Source organism: Lycium barbarum, chromosome 10, assembly GCF_019175385.1.
Source record: "Lycium barbarum isolate Lr01 chromosome 10, ASM1917538v2, whole genome shotgun sequence".
NCBI lineage: Eukaryota > Viridiplantae > Streptophyta > Magnoliopsida > Solanales > Solanaceae > Lycium > Lycium barbarum.
Window position 1 is genome coordinate 20,223,452 of NC_083346.1, and position 6,000 is coordinate 20,229,451.

A 6,000-nucleotide genomic window follows, 5' to 3' on the forward strand; every position below is an offset into this window, starting at 1 on the left:
GTACTACATCCGCCTCTGGGAGATAGTATTCTTTACCTGTATAAATTCATGTTCTTTCATTGGGTGGATGATATATACAAATCAAGAAAATGCATCTTCTTATTTCACATATTCTTTTAGCGTGCTGAGTTTTCTTTCTTATTGAATCTTTGTTAGTTGATTCTTATAAGAAAATACAGGCAATGATGGCATCAGTTGATCCACTTCAATATACTATAATTAGCTAGTCAATAAACTTACTGATTTCTTTGACATAACATCGCATATGTCATCAGGAATCCACAACCTGCTGTATTTCTCTTTAGTTTGTCCATGGCGAACCATGAGCGGTTTCTTGAACTATTATGCATCTGGAATGTGTCATCATCAGATCTTTGAGCAAGCACTGACACTCCAATTTCAGGTTTGAAACCGAAAGCATTGAATTTCTTGATCACGGGTTCTCTTTGTTTCCCCTTTAAGAAACAAGCAATATTTTCTTGTCCAGATCACTCAATGCGTCAATGCTCACTTTTAAGTTTCCCTATTACATCATCATGAGGAATGCCTTCCAACCTCGTCAACTGGCTCTCCCATTCTTCCTTTTCTCTTTTGTGATCCCAACACTTTGAGAGCTAGTGGGAGGCCCGACGCACATTTCACAACGCGTAGCGCTAGTTCCTCGAAAGGACCCATGGGTTGAGTTTCCTTGAAAGCAAACTTGTTGAATAGCATTAAAGCCTCATTAGTCCCTAATAGTTTAATTCATAAACTTGATCAACTCCATGAGCCGATAGCAATTGCTTGTTTCTTGTTGTGATAACTATTCTACTGCCAGCCCCGAACCCCTTGTGCCCTCCAGCAAACAAATTCTCTATCTGCTCATCTTGATCGACGTCATCAAGAACAATGATCACTTTTTTGTAGCTCAGCCTGTTCATCAGCAAATTGGTGCTGGAGTAAAGATGATATTGTCTTTAGTCTCTTCCAGTGTCTCAGAGAGCAATTTTTTTCTGCCAAAGCTTGCAGTCCAAATTTTGATGTGCTTCTCTAACATTGTCAAGAAAGCAGCCACCCTCGAACATTCCATGTAGTTGATCAAAGATAGCTCGGGCGATAGTTGATCATTTGCCTATGCCGCCCATACCCCATATTCCAATTATGCGAACATCAGTGGCAGAATTTGTGTTCAACAGAGATATTAAAGTTTGTACTTGGGGCTCGATTCTGACTAGACTCTCTGCAATTTTTGGTTTTGTATGACCCAACTTGTTCAAAATTTGCACAGCAATTTGTCTGATGCACCTGATTAGAAGCGGCAAAAAGACAGTGAAATGTCAAAGTGTTGAAATCGAAAATGTAATACGCTGCATGCTGCAACTGATCTTTCTTGAATTGGAAACTAAAACTAATTCCAATTATTATTAACCACTGAAATTTCGACAAGCAGAGCTATTTGGGAAGTGTTAATTATCACCTAGTGGCTAGTAAACGTTAAAACCTTGTGCAAGCAGGATCATTTTGTAGGCATATCTACAAATTAGCCGGCTGTAACAAAAGATTTGAGGTCAAAGAATGTCCTCTGTCAGCCTTAAACATCAAACTTGTCATGAAGTTCCGAGGTGATTAATCCATACGATGAGAAATAGGAGATGTTAATGGACATTGTTGAGAAATAGGAGGGCATATCTTAGAGACGTCTGACGCCTGATTCCAAAAATTAGACCGGATAGCTAATTTTTTTTAACAGCTTATTAATATTTAGTTGTAATTGAGAAATATTCACTTTTTAGTTTTTAACGTGAAATACTCCCTCCGGATCAAAAAAATTGTCCACTTAGCCTATTTTTATCAAAAAAGAGTTAACCTTATTTTTCCAGATTTGCCCTTATTAAGTGCTACATGATCAAATTTCAATACTTATTTAACTAGGGCCAGTTTAGTCAGATTATCTATTTTTTTTCTAGGAGTTAGTATTTTCTTAAGGGGTGTGCAAATAGCTAAGTGAACACTTTTTTTTTATCTGGAGGGAGTATCATTTGGAAATAATACCATTCTTTCCGTTCTCTTTTACTTGTCCACTATGGACTTTGCACACCCCTTAAGAAATAATAAATGAAGTGCATATTTTACCATGATACCCATATTAATTGGTGTATAATTGTATTGGATTTGGAAAATGATTTGGAATGAGTAATGAATGTTAAGGGCAAAACATTAAAAATAAATTACTCCCTTAGTCCCATATTACTTGGCCACATTACTAAAAATATATGTCCCAAATTACTTGTTCATTTACAAAACCAAGATAAAATTAATTAAACCTTTCCCGCCTTACCCTTAGTATTAAATGTTCTTGAAAATAGTCAATATTTATTAGAACACATTTATTGGACAGAGATAGAGGTAAGATAGTAAAATATATCTTTTATTTATGATGTATTTAGATTTGCATAAAAAAAAAAAACACTTTGAAGATAGAACACTCAACTACTAAGTGTGACTTCATTTTCAGGACTAATTTTTTAATAATTAAAATAAAAGAGTATTTATCACATTACCACAATCTTTATGATCTTAAATACCAATGATTTGAATCAACAAACTTATAGTACTCCCTCCGTTCACTTTTACTTGTCCACTATTTCATAAATTGATTTTCATTTTTACTTGTCCACTTTCGCATATCAAGAGAAAATAGTTTATTTTTCCTGGTTTGCCCTTAGCATTAGTTACTCATTCCAAATTATTTTCCAAATCTAATGCAATTATACATCAATTAATATGAGCATCATGGTAAATATGCACTTTATTTATTATTTTTTAAGAAGCGTGTAAAGTCCATAGTGGACAAGTAAAAGTGAACGGAGGGAGTATAAGGTAGGGAAAACTACATATATATACATGTTAAGGAGAAATATTTACGAAATGTGACGATAGTTTTCCTTATTTACAAAACATAACGATATATTACGAAACATGACGGATTTTCATATATTTTTCGTTTTTTTATTTTTTTTTTAGAAAATAAAAAATATTAAAAATATTAATTTTTTTTAAAATTAATTTTTATATTTTTTTTAAAAAATAATTTTATATTTTTTTAATTTTTTTTTATTCTTTTGCTCAAAGGCTTAAAAAACTACCTCAAATTTTTGTGTATGAAAGCTGTATGAAAAATGTATGAAATGTGTATGTATGAGCGAAATTTTTAATAAAATTTTCATACACAAAATTGTGAGCGAAAACTTTAAGCCTTGAATATTGTATGAAAGTTGTTACAATGTTGTTGTAGTTGTATTAATTTTCCAGAAACCTAATATAACATTATATACGAAAAATGTGAATGAAATTCTAAGTCCTGAGTGAGATATACACATTTTATACCATTCTCATGCATAAAATTTTGAGTGTAACGTTTAAGCCTTGATCGAGATATACACACTTCATACATTCTTCATACAAAAATTTGAGCGACCTTTTTAAGCCTTGAGTAAGATATACACATTTCATACACAAAAATTTGAGCGATTATTTTAAGTTCGATTATTTTAAGTCTTGAATGTTGTATCAAAATTGTATACAGTGTTGTTGTAGTTGTATTAATTTTACAGAAATCTAACATGAACTTTATACACAAAAATGTGAGCGAAATTTTAAGACTTGAGTGAGATACAAATTTCATACACACAATTTTGAGCGGATTTTTAAAGCCCTGAATGAGATATACACATTTCATACATTTTTCGAACCGTTTTCATACGCTAAATTTTGAGCGAACTTTTTAAGCCTTAAAAGAGATATACACATTTCATACAACTTTCATACATAAAATTTTGAGCGAAAAAAATATTTTAAAAAATATTTTTCAATTTTTTTTTTAAAGCATGTTTTGTATAGGGTTTGTAATGTTATATTTTGTAAATATAAAACTATCATCACGTTTCGTAAATACTTTTCCTAAGATGTATATACACGTAGTTGTCCCAATAAGGTAATGTTGATTGTTGAAAAATATTTGTCTAGATTCTTTGTTTAAAGGCATGTTAATGAATATTTTATATGCCAATTACTTTCTTATGCAATTTCTCGCATTGATTGGCTTTTGTTACCGATCAACATTAAAAGCATTGATTAGCCTATTATCCTAATTCAGTTTGTTTCGTTACTTTGCCAATGAAAACATACCATTTCCCTCTTCATTGTCATTTCGTCTTTTTTTTTTTTTTTTTTTTTTTTTTTTTTTTCTGTTGGAGCCATTAATCTGCTCACAACTTCACTCTTAGAAGTTAGCAGAGGCGGATCCAGGATTTGAACTTTATAAGTTCAACCTTTTAGATTTTTAGCATTGAACCATTATATTTCTAAAATTATGAGTTCATATCTACTATTTGTTGTAATTTTAGTAAATTTTTAACCTTAAACTTATAACCCGCACCGAAAGTATGGGGTTCGATTGAACCCATAGATATAGTGCTACATCCGCCTCTGGGAGATAGTATTATATTCTTTACCTATATAAATTCATATTCTTTCATTGGGTGGATGATATATACAAATCAAGAAAATACATCTTCTTTTTTCACATATTCTTTTAGTGTGTTGGGTTTTCTTTCTTATTGAATCTTTGTTAGTTGATTCTTATAAGAAAATACAGGCAATGATGGCATCAGTTGATCCACTTCAATATACTATAATTAGCTAGTCAATAAACTTGCTGATTTCTTTGACATAACATCACATATGTCATCAGGAATCCACAACCTGCTGTATTTCTCTTTAGTTTGTCCATGGCGAACCATGTACCAAGCGGTTTCTTGAACTATCATGCATCTGGAATGTGTCATCATCAGATATGGATAACAAAGATGTTTGAACAAGCACTGGCACTCCAATTTCAGGTTTGAAACCGAAAGCATTGAATTTCTTGACCACGGGTTCTCTTTGTTTTCCCCTTTAAGAAACAAGCAATATTTTCTTGTCCAGATCACTCAATGCGTCAATGCTCACTTATAAGTTTCCCTATTACATCACCATGAGGAATGCCTTCCAACCTCTTCAACTGGCTCTCCCATTCTTCCTTTTCTCTTATGTGATCCCAACACTTTGAGAGCTAATGGGAGGCCCCACGCACATTTCATAACGCATAGCGCTAGTTCCTCGAAAGGACCCATGGGTTGAGTTTCCTTGAAAGCAAACTTGTTAAATAGAATTAAAGCCTCATTAGTCCCTAATAGTTTAATTCATAAACTTGATCAACTCCATAAGCCTATAACAATTGCTTGTTTCTTGTTGTAATAATTATTCTACTGCCAGCCCCGAACCCTTGTGCCCTCTAGCAAACAAATTCTCTATCTGCTCATCTTGATCCACGTCATCAAGAACAATGATCACTTTTTGTGGCTTAACCTGTTCATCAGCAAATTGGTGCCGGAGTAAAGATTGTTTTTAGTCTCTTTCAGTGTCTCAGAGAGCAATTTTTCTGCCAAAGCTTGCAGTCCAAATTTTGATGTGCTTCTCTAACATTGTCAAGAAAGCAGCCACCCTCGAACATTCCATGTAGTTGATCAAAGACAGCTCGGGCGATAGTTGATCATTTGCTTATGCTGCCCATACCCTATATTCCAATAATGCGAACATCAGTGGCAGAATTTATGTTCAACAGAGATATTAAAGTTTTGTACTTAGGGCTCGATTCCTACTAGACTCTCTGCAATTTTTGGTTTTGTATGACCCAACTTGTTTAAAATTTGCACAAAAATTTGTCTAATGCACCTAATTAGAAGCGGCAAAAAGACAGGACACATAGGTTGTGTTTCAACTTGAGCTTGAATTATCTCCAGATTTTTATCATAGGCAAAATTAGGAGATAATTCAAGCTCAAATTGAATACTTATATGGCTTCCGATGGCAAAAAACTGCACCTAGCTAGGCAAAATCAGGAAATAATTCAAGCTCAAATTGAAACATAACCTATGTGTCTTGTTTTGATTGACCATGAAAAAGAGTTGCTAAAAGAAA

General features: G+C 33.1%; 2 pseudogenes; both read right to left on the minus strand.

Moving 5' to 3' along the window:
* Positions 1-236: 236 nt before the first annotated feature.
* On the minus strand, positions 237-1,124 carry LOC132612815 (TMV resistance protein N-like; annotated as a pseudogene).
* Positions 1,125-1,149: 25 nt separating this feature from the next.
* Positions 1,150-5,593, minus strand: LOC132612816 (disease resistance protein Roq1-like; annotated as a pseudogene).
* Positions 5,594-6,000: the final 407 nt, after the last annotated feature.